This window comes from Cornus florida, unplaced genomic scaffold, assembly GCF_030987335.1.
Source record: "Cornus florida cultivar Cherokee Brave unplaced genomic scaffold, ASM3098733v1 CherokeeBrave_3.0.0_Hap2_Chr05, whole genome shotgun sequence".
Lineage (NCBI taxonomy): Eukaryota > Viridiplantae > Streptophyta > Magnoliopsida > Cornales > Cornaceae > Cornus > Cornus florida.
This window is the reverse complement of record NW_026775575.1, coordinates 108,211,283-108,226,603: the sequence shown is the minus strand read 5'-3', so window position 1 is coordinate 108,226,603 and position 15,321 is coordinate 108,211,283.

Genomic DNA, 15,321 nt, shown 5'->3' with positions numbered 1-15,321 from the left:
AAATTCAATCAGCCCCTATCAGACATTATTGGCTGACAAAAACAAATAAATGGATGTAATGACTAATTTACCCTTTTATCGTTTTCTATATACGCTTAACCAAACAATCCCACCAAAGTTAGTTCTATCTGTTGAACCAAACAGCAGTAAATGATATACCATCTTTCAAGCAAAACAACTTTCTCTCTCTAAAAACTGGTTCTTTTTCTTGGTTTTGTTTTGTTGAGAAATGCATGAAAGTGGTATGGAGGTGGACTGGGATGTAACAAGATGAGATGAGTCGACAAAAGGGGCATGAGCTATACCCAGATGATGAAGAAGATAGAGAGGTCAAACAGATGAGGGGAGCAATTGGCGACGGAAGCGCTGGCCTTGGCCGGCTCTGTGGGTGGCCGACATCGGGGATTGTTAGGGTTTCTCGGCAAGCCTAATCTCATCGTTTGGTTGTCACTGTCGATAGAGTCCAATCTCATCGATTGGTCGTCGCCGAAGCCAGAGCCAAAGAGAGAGTTGTAGAATTTCTGGGTTTTCGGTGGGAGGGGCATCAAAAAATAGAAATTGAACTTGGACAAACTGCGTACGGCACACGAGTTGAGTTGAGTTAGAGTTGAAGCTCCAAACCCACAACCCACCAGAGTATAATGATCAAATTTAAATCAAAATCCAAGAAGATAAAATCCGTGGAGTGACAAAGTCCAAAGGTGGGAACCATGGAGCTGGCTCGGCTGCTGATTATTTCTCTCTCGCTCTCTCTGATTTTGTATTTTTGCCTTGCACATATAAACCCTAATTAAAAGCCCTAAAAGCCCTAATCTTATCTCTATTTTCTATCTCTATTTGAATCTAAAATTGAAAGCCCTAATCTTATCAGCCCTAATATGAATTAATTTTCTCTTTTTTGATATTTTTATTTTAATAAGTTTGCAAAATCTTATTCATTGTAGCTTTTGGATACCTAATTTTCCATCTGCGGCCCTAATATGAATTAATTTTCTCTTTTTGGATATTTTTATTTTAGTAAGTTTGCAAAATCCCTTATTAACCCTAATACGAATTAATTCTCTCTTTTTTGATATTTTTATTTTAGTAAGTTTGCAAAATCTTTTAGTGTTTAGCGTTTAAACAAACAAAATCTTTTTATTCATGAGAAGAAATCACAGGATCCTTCCTTTTGAATTACAAACAAAATCTTAAAATTTGTGCATTAAAATTTAATTTTTTAATTTATTAGTACAACTTGATTCAAAGATGTTATTATATAGTATGTAATCAAATATAACAGTTGAGAGGCAATTTGGACATTAAAATTTAATTTTTTGCTAATGTCAACAAAAAACATCTATGACCAGCTTTGATCGATCACCGAGGGGAAGACTGATATGTGTCAGAAAAAGTAAAAGATCTGATTGAATTTTTGTAAATGTGGAGCGGTCTCCTTGAATTAAGATTGGACAAACCACAGGAAGTGTAGCTAAATTAAACCCAAAAAAAATCAAATAATTCAAAACCCTAATCTTAGTTTACCTTAATTACACGATATCCACAACATTGTTAAAATAGAAAGAAAAAAAATCATGAGAGTGAGTCTTCCAAATCAGAAACCCTAACCCTAATATAGAAACAAAATTTTAAGTGAATAGAGATACCAAAAATAAATAAAAAATTTCACGATGAGGTGATCGGAAAGGATGTGACTGAAATCGATGGGTTTAGAATAGAAGTTGCAATATTTGACACGACACACTAACACGACACGAGATAAGCGGGTTAGGGTTTGGGCTAATCGTGTTCCTATCATAATCATGTCGACATGGATTGACCCGCTAACTAAACGTGTCGTATTCGTGTTTGACCTTGTAAACACGATTACGACACGATTAACTCGATTAACTAAACATGTCAGATAAACGTGTCGTGTTAGTGTCAAAAATGACCATGTAGCAAAATATGTCATATTCGTGTCAAAAATGATTTAAATGTGTCTTTTCGTGTCATGTCAAGTCTTGACCCATTTATTAAACAGGTTATGCGTGTCGTGTCGTGTCGTGTCGTGTCGTGTTACAGGTATAATAATCGTGTCGTGTTCGTGTCAAAGGTCTTAGACACTATTAATAATCGTGTCGTGTTCGTGTCAACCCTAATCGTGTCCGTGTCGTAATCGTGTCGACACAAATACGACACGCCAACACGAATTGCCACCTTAGTTTAGAACCGACGCATGAGAAGGAGAATGAATTAGGGGTAATGCAGCCTAAGGGTAATACAGCCATTATAAAAAATTTGGTTAACGGTTCTAACGATTAGAAAACAGCAGGGGTGTGAGTAAGCAAAGTTGTCAAACTTTGTAAGAGGTTAAAGTAATAAACTTCAATCGTTTCATCTTTGGAAGATTTGTCCCAACCTCATGGGAAGTCAGTGTAATTTACACTTAAATAAATATAGGGGCGTGTTCACCTAACTTAGACATACTTGCTTTAAATTTTAAAGTAAAACAAAAAATTTATAGTATTGAATTTTAGTTAAGAAAAGAATATAAGATTTGAGTTCTTTCCAAATTTTAACTAGAATGATTTTTTTTTATATCTCACAAGTTTTCAAATTCTAATAACATAATTCGGTTAATTTATGTATCTTTTGTTTTATTTCAAGTATATATAAAATATATTTTAATATTATTTTAATATTTATTTATTAGTAAGATAATACAATTTGGAATTACTTTTTTTTTTTTTTTTTGGCGTAACAATAAAATGCCCTACGACATTTACAAGCACAAAAGAACAAAACAACCACACAAAGGAAACAAACTAGCAAAAGCACAAAAGAGCCAAAACCTCACAAAAACAACATAAACAACAGATCAGTGTGACGTGTTAACCCTAGGTTAGACATCACCAACCAAAAGAGCCAGCTGCGTAGCAAAAGACTGCGACGAAGATGATTCCGAGTTAACTGAATCGCCAGTCTGCGCACGAACAGGAATATTACCCGCAGCTTTAAATGAAAACTGATCCGTGACCAAACAGTTTAGAAAGGGAGCCACTAAGACCTTAGGCTTCTTCTCATCAATCAAAGATGATCCCGGAACCAAGACAGGATTAATAGTGCGACACTTACGACTGTTCCACATGGGAAGAGAGCCCTAGCTTTGAAAGGATTCCGACGAAGCAGAAGAACGACTTTTACGAGACCCCGCCGAACCTTCACCTTTCTGAATACCTTTTGAGAGTTGATCCCATCGGGACAAAGGCAACACCTACCCTTGGCATTGAGAAACCGAGGGCACACATTGAACGAGCTCCTCCACATGGACAGAAGCAACGAAACTCTGAGAGAGGGAGCTATGAACTTCATTATTTGCCGACCCATACATATCCGCCCCTTCCTGAACACATTCATCAGTATGACCCGATCCCACAACCGCATTAACACCCAAAAGAGACCCCACAAGTTGAGACTTGGAACAGGCACCTATAGCAACACCAACACCAACACTAACACCTCCCACAGTCGCCACACCCACCACATTGGATAATGCCATGCCCCTTCCATAATTGGAATAGTATCAGAAAAAACATGACCACGAAGTGTAGTCACAGTGAGGTCGCCCAAAACCCCGTTGGAATCATCGCCGTCCACATAAAGCCAATTTTTGCCAGAACTCCCAGCCAAAGAGTTATTGCAATCACCACCGGGATTCCAGATATCCTTCCCCAAGTAACCCTCCACCCCTAACCAAAGACCATACTCCAATAATTCCACATGGGGCCGAGAAGTTCCAACCGAACAAGTCTTCCAATTATGCCCAATAATACCACAAGCATAACACAAGGACGAGAGTTTTTCATAACGAACTTGAATCCAAAACTCCGTATCCAATGGACCTAGCAACCGTACATTCCGATGAAGTGGTTTAGAAATATCTAACTCCACTTTGAGACGGAGAACTTGACTATCAACTAACAAAAAGTCCTTGCTCTTCATCGCAGCCTTGTCACGCAACTCTACCTTCAAACACCGACCAAAGGAATCAACGATGCGCCGGCCGACCATTTCAAAGAGGTAATTAGCTGGAACATCACAAAGTTGAAGCAAAAATGGGGAAAGCTGAAACGCCGACTCTGAAAGGAGAAAACCTTCCTCCCACTCTTTGAGAACCAACAAAAGTCTATCAAACAACCATGGGCAGCCTTGCAAGATCCGGAGACGAACTGAACTGTCCAGAATGACAAGTTGAAACAAATTCCCAGCAATCTTATAAACAACGAGACGGGAGGACAGAGCTTCAGACTGTCGCTCCTTTAGCCACAACTTTTGAAACATCCGACCAAACGTATACTTAGCACCAGCAAGCGTAATAGTGTGCCAAACAAGCTATTACAACACATAGACACCCCTTGAGTTGTATCATCTGCCGATAAATGAACAGACAATTTCTCTGCACTCGTAAGAGTCAAGCCATTCATTTGAGCAATCAAAGAAGATGCCATCAACCCAAGACAAACAAAAGCAAAAACAAAACCATAGAAAAAGACCGACAACTTGCACTGACTCTGTAAAATAGAAACCATGAACCCAAAAAAGAAGCACAGAAGACCCAGATAGTATAACACAAAAAAATAAGATATGAGAAGAATATAGAATCCAGTCAACCCTTAGACAGCAAGTAAAATATCCCAGCCACAAAGAAAGATGAGGATGATAGGAAGTACAATGACACACAAACGAGCTTGAAAGTAACCCACAATTTTAAAAAGACCCGGACAAAGACCCACGTGAAGCATTGGAATAAGTAATGAATGGATATAGGATGATAGCAACACGTGGCAACAAGAGAAACCAAAAACAAAGAAGCAAAAGGCAAGCATTAAACTCACCTGCATACCCTGACTTAAACCCATGTGAAGGAGTCCCACATGGAGTTGACCGGCCGAGGCCCACCACAAACCGGCCCAACCACACAAAACCCACCAGAGCCCGATCCACACCAACCGGGAACACCCCCATGACCAAAGCCGACGACTAACTCCGACCAACAACGAGCACATAACAGAGGAAAAAACACACAGCAGCTATCGCCGCCCATAACCCACCCAAACAAAAATAAAGAACAAATGCAAAAATAGCACAGGAAGAAACCACCATGACCACAAGAAGAAAACCTCACGATCAAATCGAAAACGAAAACGCGAATAGCCTGGAACTTGCATCTGTGATACCCCTCGATTCTAGAGCCACGGGTGATCAAGTCCGAGCACAGATCTGAGGGATACCAACTGTCAATATGTAAACAAGTAAGAATAAAACTGAATTAAGAATAAGATAATAATGCGCTGAAAAAAAACTAAAATGAAAATCCTCGAACCTTAAATAATAAATTAATATAATTTAAATCCGTACAACTCGGGAATCCATCTAGTGGACCCCTAATTCCAAAACTTTAAATAAATTTACAGAATTAAAATCCAAAACCAAAATAGAAAGAAAATCCTATATAACCGGAAGAGTGAGTGTCTGTATCTGCATCAACACGATCCAACTCTAAGCCTAGTACTGGGGAATACCTGAAAAATAGAAGTGGGTCAGGCCCACATGCAAGTTCCAATCTACTACAATCCATACATAAACCTGATAAGCAGATACATCCTTGATAGCTCGGCAATATCTACAATAGTCCATATATATATATACACACTATAGGATGCTCACTAGCCTATAACATAGTTCAGCCTGGGTAGAAGGTGACATATAAAACACGCTTTTCAGCGGCCAAGTACCTAGACCTACCAGGGAACATTAGCTATATCTAGCTACTTAACCTTTGCAATATACGCACCCTAACCGTGATCAGGAGACTCAAGCTCGTATCACGGTACCATAAATATATATATAAATTCCTTCCTAACGCAAAAAGATAAAACAAACATCCGTTATGTCGTTCAACTGTTTTAGTTGACAGGACATGCATCCATGTAGGATTTAACTGTTTTAGTTAATCCATTCCGTATGTATGAAAGGGTAAGACTTAGCTTTTTGATCTAATCCATCCCAGATATGTCACCGTCCCATACCGGTACATGCAAATGATCCACCAGTGATGCACATTCATTAGAACATCAAGTATATCCATGAACCAGCATAATAGAAAACAGGTATTATTAAGATCCTATTATGCATCCAGTATATGATTATAATCATAGATCCTCCTTTTAAATTGTTAAAGTACCGATAAACAATTTAAGCCATCAATTTCCATATAATTGACAGAACAGAAATTATGACAGTTCAACAATTATCATCCATAACATAATATAATGAATAACAGAATTATAACTGCACATTATACTAGAATTCCCAACCAATACATCCATATTAGTTCATTTACATTATTAAAACAAAGACTAGCATATAAATCTTCCTCAATCTTTGTCGGCATGTAAATTAATATTTAATTCTCATGGCGACTATTTAATCCCCAACTATAAGTCCGAAGCATGATCTAATGATACTCAGATATAAAAACTGAACACATTTTATTTGAATGCCAAAACCACCTCCATGCTAGTCCATTTAGTTTTCTAAAGCGAGACTAGCAATTGCAACTTCCACTGCTCCTGACAGCATATAATTTAGTATCTAAATTTCATGATGTCTATAACTATAATAGAAACCAACATTCCTGGGACCCATACATTATATATTTCATTTATATAACCTCACAAAAATAACTTTTATTTTAGTCCGTTTAATTTACTAGTACCACGCTAGAAATTAACCCTTCCACCCTCCTTGACTGCATGTTTAATTAATAATTAAAAGTCATGACCTCCACTCCCATAGCCTCAACCAATAATTCTAGGTCTTTTAATAGATTAAATACATCATTTTAAAACCTCTCCATTAAATTTGCTTAAACATCACGACAAGAAATTTAATTTCTTCCAAGCCGTAAACCGCATGTGAATTTAATTTTAAATCCCAAGTTGATCAAGTTCCTAACATGAATTAATCATTCATGGGTATAATTAATCATTCTTGGGTATAATCCTATTTAATTACATCATTCAAATCCATCCAACCAAGTTTAAACACACACTGGAGCCCTGAAATCACAAAATTCACGTACTGGGCACTTTATAAAATTGGAGCCGCCTCCAATTTTAAGTTGAGCCGGCTCCAATTTTAAGTTGAGCCGCCTCAACTCTTTGTGGAGCCGGCTCCACTTCAATGGAGCCGCCTCCATTGAAGTGTGGAGCCGCCTCCACTTCCCCAGCTTCCGTTTTTCCTTTTTTACTTCCTCTGTGTTGCCTTCTTCGTGTCCGGCAAAGCCTCCACCCTCTGTCCCACCTTTTGTTAAAGATTTCTAAGGTTCAAATTAAGTCCTAACAAGCCTAGAAACTTCTTTTATTCCAGCATGAATTACCTAGCAAAAGCTTAAACCATGAACGCAACAGTTTATGTTTTCTCCGTTTATCTTCTTCGCGTCCGGCGAAGTTCAACCCTCCGTTCTAGAATTTTTCTTACATTCCTAGGGTTCAATTCAAGTTCATTAAATCTTAGAAACTCCTCAAATTCTCTTGTGAAATTAATGACAAAAAAATTTAAAACCAAAACACAACAGTTCATAGTTTCAAAAGCAAACAGGGGTTTAAAATTGTACAGAGACTCTATCACGCATAAACATCCATTTTAATAATTAAATTAGATTCCTGGAGACTATAGAGAATGCATAGAACACAAGTTTACAGGAAGGAGATAGAATGAAACTTGCCTTTAGATTTCGGTTTGAAATCTTCACCGCCGTTTATGGAGTTTCCGACGAACGGACGACTACCGACAACATTCCTACTACTCCAGTTCTATTCCACCATCAACCTCTTCCTTCCTCTGTGGCACACCTTCAGTCTATAGCTAAAAGCTCTCTGTATTTTCCCCTCAAACCTCTCTGTTTCTCTCTTCTCTAGTTTTCCTCAGTTTTTCTTCTCAAGATACTATGTCGTGAATAGGGTTTGTAACCTAGCAGACCCTACTGTCTTATATATATATAGGTTCCTTCTAAACCCTAATCCTAATCCCAGTCCATTGATATGTCGGCTACCCCATTATACATAAATTAAACCCTAAACATAATTATAAGTACAACACACGTAAATACTCTAAGCTACCAAAAATACATGTCAATTAAGTCACTAATAATCAAATAATTAAATCACAAATACACCAATTTAAATTAAAACACATAACCCATTACAATTAAATAATTAAAGTACAACCAATAAATAATTCACAATTAATCAATTACGCAAATAATAAAATAAATAACAATTTCAAATGCACACAAATCAAATAATCAATTAATCAATTAAAATGCATATAAAATAAATAAATAAATTTCAGTTATATCCTTTTGAGAATTAGGGGTATTACAGCATCACACTCAACCCACAGCAAGATCAAAGAGCAACAACAATAAGAAAGAGAAAAATTAGAACTCTGATCGCACAAAAGATTCAGTGAAACTGAGAACTCTCATGAGAAAGAGAGAAACTTGGTCTTTTTTAACTCATAATTTGGAATTACTTGGGGAGTCGAAAATTTCATGAAATCCATGTTGTATGGCACGAATTGAGGATATGATGAATTTTTTTGGACTTGGGCTTGGCTTGGGTTAACCCTTCCACCGGGCCCAACCCACCCAAGTCCCACCTCTAACAATTGTTATGTGTAGGCACATGAGTTACATAACAATGACACTATATTTGGAATGTAAGATTTGATGGGTAGTGAAATTCGAGATTGAATTTGGAATGTATTGAATCTTAAAATGAATTGAATATCATATGATTTGAAATCTTAAAATACAAGGTGTACTTAAGTTCTATGAAAATGGTGATTTTTAATAATATTGGTAATTGCCTGGCTAAAGAGTTTGTAACCCATCTAATTTGTCATTTTTTCTTATGAAACATAATTTTCGAATAAAATTGGAAAAAAAAAAATAATTTGATTCCTTTATAATTAAAATTTAATTAATTCATTTCAAATCCAATTTAATTTGTTTTTCCTTTCCAAATTTACATTGATGAGAATTTGATTGTAAACAAGGAGAGAAAATTTTACTCATCCATGAGATCATGACAAACCCCTGATAAGGGGCTCTCATAACAAACCACATTGGTGGCCTCACTTTATTTATTGGTATGATCGTAAATGTGGCTTCCTCGCCGTTTTGTTGTATTGGGTCACTCTTTGTTCTCGTTAGCATAAGGCTGATAATTCCTCTGATTGTTTGAGTTTAATGGCTTTTATTTGTTGGACCATTTGGAAGTGCCGTAATGATTTTATTTTCAAGCAGCAGCAATGGGATCCTCATGACACTGCCCAAAAGCTCTCTCAGATTTTTTTAAGTTACAAGAAATTTCTAGACAGAATCAGATGTCCTCTTTGCCTCCTCTATCTTTATCTTCCCCTTCTCATGTGTGGACGGCCCCAGTGGCGGGGTCTCTAAAACTTAATTTTGATGCGGCTTTTAACTCTGCTAGAATGTCTTGTGGTGGCGCTTTAATCCTTCGAAATCACCTGGGCCATCCTATTAAAGTTGCATCCATTTTTCTCAAGAATGCTAGTTGTACTGCTCTTGCTGAAGGTCTTATCCTTCGCGAGTCTTTGCTTCTTCTCCAATGCTGGGATACTCTAATGTTGTCGTGGAAAGTGACTGCCAATCCATTATGAACTTGCAAGAGTCTATTGAGGAGTTAAATGTTGTTTTCTTTGATGTATCTTCTCTATTAAAAGCCTGTATAGGTTCTTCCCTTACTTGGGTTCCCCGCAGGGGAAATGTTGTTGCTCATATGTTGAGCAAGAAAGTTTTGTTTGCTAGGTTTGGTGATTTAAAGTGGAGCATCTGGCCTCTATGGCTTTTGGATGTTCTTCTTCTTGACTGTATTTTTTCCTCTATTTAATCTACTTTGCTTGTTGGTGTCAAAAAAAATAAAATAATAAATAATAAAAATTAATAAATAATAGCAAATGTTCAGCTATTAGCAATTTTACTTTTCCACCGTCATCCGGTGGCCTAATTGGTATAGCTTACAACTTTTCGAAAGAATAAATCTATATTTTTACAAGTGTACTGTGATACCCCTCGAATTCGAGACACGGGTTGATCAGGCCCAAGCCCAAACCCGAGGGAATGTCAAACAATTAATATTTTAAAACGAACACAGAATATAAAAAGATTTAAGAAATAAATAATGAAGCTGAAAGAAATTCTAAAATATAATTCTTTAAAAATTAATACTTAAAATCTAACTCTCCAAAACCTCAAAGAGTACAACTCGGGAATCCATCTAGTAAACCCCTCAATAAAAACTTAACTGAAAAGTAAACAACTGAAAATAAAACCAAAACTAAACCATGGAATGAAATCCTACGTCGTCGGTAAAGTGAATGATAGTCTCTGCTCAGCACGATCAAGCTTAAGACTGGAACCGTCCGATACCTGAAAAATATAAGAGTGGGTCAAGCTCACAAACAAGTTCTAATACAACTGCAATCCATACAGTGATCCGATACGCAGATACACCCTAGATATCTCACAATATCTATCTAGTCCATAAATACATATATATCCACACTAAGGGACATTTACTGGACTACGAAGGGGACATGAATAGAAGGTAACATGCGAAAATGCACCCAAAGGTGGGTATGAATACCTAGACCTAACAGGGTACACCTCAACCTATCATAGTCAGCTACGCATCCACTGCATATACGCACCCTAACCAACAAACCTGAGACTCAAGCTCATCTCGTGATACCATAACCATATATCTAAAGTCCGTCCAAAACCAGAGTATGTCATTCAATTATTCATTGAGTTGACATACGATATACAATCCAGTTAGTCACTCAACTTATTCAGTTGATATGACTTAATTACAACCAACTAATCCAGGAAGTCATTCAACTTAGTCAGTTGATCTGACTTAAACATAATTAGGATTTAATATTTTACAATCCATTCCTTTAATCCAATAGGTTAGGTCGTAGCGTTTTGAGCTAAATCATCCATAATATGCCACCGTCCCATACCAGTGCAAACAATCCTCCATATCCATGTAAATTACAGCACATAAATAATAGTTCAGCAATTTACAGTCCAAAACCATTATCCGGATAGTTGCAGAAAAGTGTTTAATATTTCAGTAATTAAAATCCAAGCGTTAATCCATGTAATTGCAGAAAAGAATTTAATATTTCAACAATTAACATCCAGAGCATGCACAGATCAAATCCAATACATAAATGACCCTATCATGCATTCTAAATAAGTTTTATAATCATACCATATCCCATTAAATTGCTAAAATTAAACCAAGCAATTTATTTCCTCCCATCCGTTAACAGCATAACAAATAGTTTAATTTTATACTGTTCGTCCCATTAACTTAGAGGTACAACTTAATCAATTAGAGGTCTTAATAAAACCCAAAATTAACTACTTAACCCCTTTGTGAAGTCCCAGAATTAATCCAAATAGTTCAACCCTCAAACAGTCTCAATACAGTGCATCAAAATTTTTTCAGAAAAGGCAAAATTGAGAGAGCCTGCTCCATAAACTTGGGAGCAAGCTCTTTTGTGCTTGGAGCCAATTACATGCATCTTGGAGCCGGCTCTAAGAGTGGGAGCCGGCTCCCATTTCCATTGAGCCGGCTCTCTCTTCCTCTGAGAGCCTCCAGTTCAGTTTCGCTCCGTTTCAGCCCATCTGCTCCGTCTCCGGCCATTCCAACCTTACTGTTTTTCCTCTAAATTGAACTTAAGGGTCTTAAATCTCATCTAGTATTAGTTCAGACCTTGGTTTATAATAGTAAGACTCAATACAAAGATTAAAATAGTGGCGACCTTTTATGCTAAAAACAGATGATAAAACCATACATGCAAGAATTACTTTAAATAAATTTCCACATGCTACAGATAATCAATTTAACACATAATAATCATGCATGGTTCAATTAATGTCCAATTAATCTCCTAGAGACTATCTAAGTGCACAGAACACAAGCCAATGGGAGAGAGGAAGAAAATAACTTGCCTGTACAGTTTTGTAATCAAAATCTTGTCACTGTCTTTTTAAGCTTTCCGACGACGTCCGTCTACTATCAACTCAACCTCCTACTGTTCAACCTTCCCTCCTCCTAGGTCCGTCCGTTAATCCACAGCCGAAACCCTGACTGTAACCTCTCTGTTCTTCTCACAACCTTATTATGTTTTCTCTCAATATCTAGGTACGTGAATAGAGTTTTGCTAATCCTAACAGACATTCTATTATATATATAAAGACTAAAACAGAACCCCAGTTCATGTATAATTAGAGACAAAACCTTAATTAAAACCTAATCGGCCCATAGAACAAAACCTAAGTTATAATCTATGTCGGCTACACATACGTGACTTCTAAAAGAAACCTAAGTAATTAACGTATTTAAAAAAACTCATTTAACTTAATTACATAATTAAACAATTATAATAAATCACTTACGGACACATAATCTAACAATTTAAATCCAACAATATAATCAAACAAGTTAAAGAATTACAATTACGTCAATTTATTCAATTAAACAAATAAAAATTCAATTACTTCAAATATCAAGCAAATAAACAAATAAAATATTAAAAATGCAACAAAATACTTAAATAAAAATACCATGACTATCCTTTTAAAATTAGGGGTATTACATGTACCATGTTCGGATAGTATACATTTGTCACCTTTCAAAAAGAAGAAAAAATTTATACTCCTTCGGTCCCAAATTTTTTGTGCTAAGTTTGGAGTGCATGAATGGAATGAAATCTAAGTGAGAATGAAAATAAAATACAATGGTCATTCTTATTCTAATATTTGGTTACAAATATGAAATGTGTAGAAATGATATGATAATAACCATTCTAGTATTTGGTTAGACTAATTTAAAATTAATAATAGGATGAATTTAAATTAAATTATCCAAAATATCCTTATTAGTGATAATTAAATTAAATTAACAAAATAACATTATTCAATTTTTTTTTTCAAGAAATGGTGGTGAAGGTGGAAAGCGGTAGTGGTGTAGGTGGTGGTGTTGGAAGGTGGGGCAATGGTGGAAGACGGGGGTGGAAACAGTAGTGGTAGTGATGGAAGGTGTCAGTGAGGTAGGCGATGACAGTGGAAGGCAGTGGCGGTGGCAGTGGAAGGTAGTGAGGTGATGGAAGGTAGCGGAGGTAACGGTGGTAGCGGTGGCAGTGGTAGTGGTGGAAGGACGTGGAGGCGGCAATGATGTGATGGTGGTGGTGATAACGGTGGCGGTAACGATGACGATGGTGGCGGTGGCAATGACGGTGGTAGAAATCAATTGAGGTTGCAGTAGTCAAATGTGGTAGTGGTGGTGGCTGCGGTGTAATATGTTGGTAAAATATATGCTTAATGTGACTTTTAAGATATAACAACCTTTATACTAATATGTCATGAGATAATTAACAATATGCTAATAAATCATTAATTAAATATGCAACTCTATATTTAATTAAATATACAAAATAAAGCAATAAAATAATAATAATATGCAAGGAATGAACCTGGACCGAGGCTAGTATTGGATACTATGTCCTTAAGACAGATTCGCCCCGCTATGGTGCTAACGGACTCAGTGGCGTCTATCTCCCAGGATACAACGGTCTACATCCACCAGTAGCAGCACTACAAACTCGTGGATACGGCGAACCTCCTCCGTGTAATACTCTCTCTGACTCAAAAATGCATCTATATACTATATAAATGCTGAATTGGGTGTAATCCGAACCAAATGATTCGGACCAATCTTAATATAGCTCGATGAAATTGGATTAGGATCGAAGTGGCTCGGACCACTTAACCTAAGGTTTGAACCCACTTGGGTTGGGTTCTAGTCTAGAGAGGGAGATAGAAGAAAATGAAAATGAATAAATTGCAAATGATCCAAAGGGGGGTATTTATAGAAACAGAAATGCCTTTTCTGATTGGGTGCGTCTCTTCATCATTAGACACAACCATTACAATAGGTTGCAATGGTTCACATGGTGTCTATTCACCACTAGACACATCCATTCCAATAGGTTGCAATGGTTCACATGGTGTCTGTTCACCAATAGACACATCCATTCCAATAGGTTGCAATGGTTCACATGGTATCTGTTCACCAATAGACACATCCATTCCAATAGGTTGCAATGTGTCTTTTCGAATGGGTGCAACCATAGGTCATGATGGTTCGAAAAAAAAGGTGTAACCTTTTGAAAAAACTAAAAAGTGGTTTTTTAATTTAAAAGGTGTAACCCTTTAGAAAAACTAAAATATGGTTTTTTTTTTAATTTAAAAGGTGTAACCTTTTAGAAAACTAAAAAGTAGTTTTTTTAATTCAAAAAACCAACCACCCAAAAAAACCTACTCATTTGTAAAACCCATTTAAATAAGCCCAGCCCAAAATTAGGCCCAATCTAAAATTCCAAAAAAGAATAATCTGGACTTTACAATTAGGCCCAAGCCCAAGCCCAAGCCCAAATCCTAAACTCAGCTTATTTAAATTTCAATTTGTTTCAACATTTTTTCCATGTGGGACAAACACTTCCCACATTTTGCATACCTATTTAGGCTTATCAAAACACTACACTTTGGAGCTAATTTCTCATTCATCCAGAAACGGATTTCAGAAAGTAAATATACCACGTTCATCTCCTTGCGGAGAGAAACGTGCTTGTCTAGAGATCCGTAAAAAATTAGTAGCGGAATCTATTTCAAATCTCATCCAAAGTTTATGTTTTTAATGCCCCCGTTTCCAACAATCCCCCACATGAATGGAAATTTGCGTAAAATGCAAAAGATGATCATGCAGACACTAGAGAGAGTATAATCGAAAAGTTACTGCATCAGGATAGGTGGCTTTTGGCTTTGAACCTTCCCTAGTGTATTGCTATCGGATTTACTGGCTAACCAGTGAACGCGATGTCTTGAACTGTTCAGCCGTTTGTGTAAACCAAGACAATAACAAACACACAGTAGCTTTCCTCACAAAGTTGGTTCTCATTATTGTGTTCATTTTGGCCCTGAACAAGTCCTGGTATTCAATGAGTGCTCTAGAAAACTTAGCCTTTATAGTTCTCATAGAAGCGGCCTTACTTCATACTCATATAGGTGACTTCTTATTAAGAGTATCCTACCAAACCCCACTTGAATTTTCAAGGTATAAGAGTCATTAAAAGCGTAGCTTATCCTGATCATCGCTGTAGGCAGCACTGTCTCAT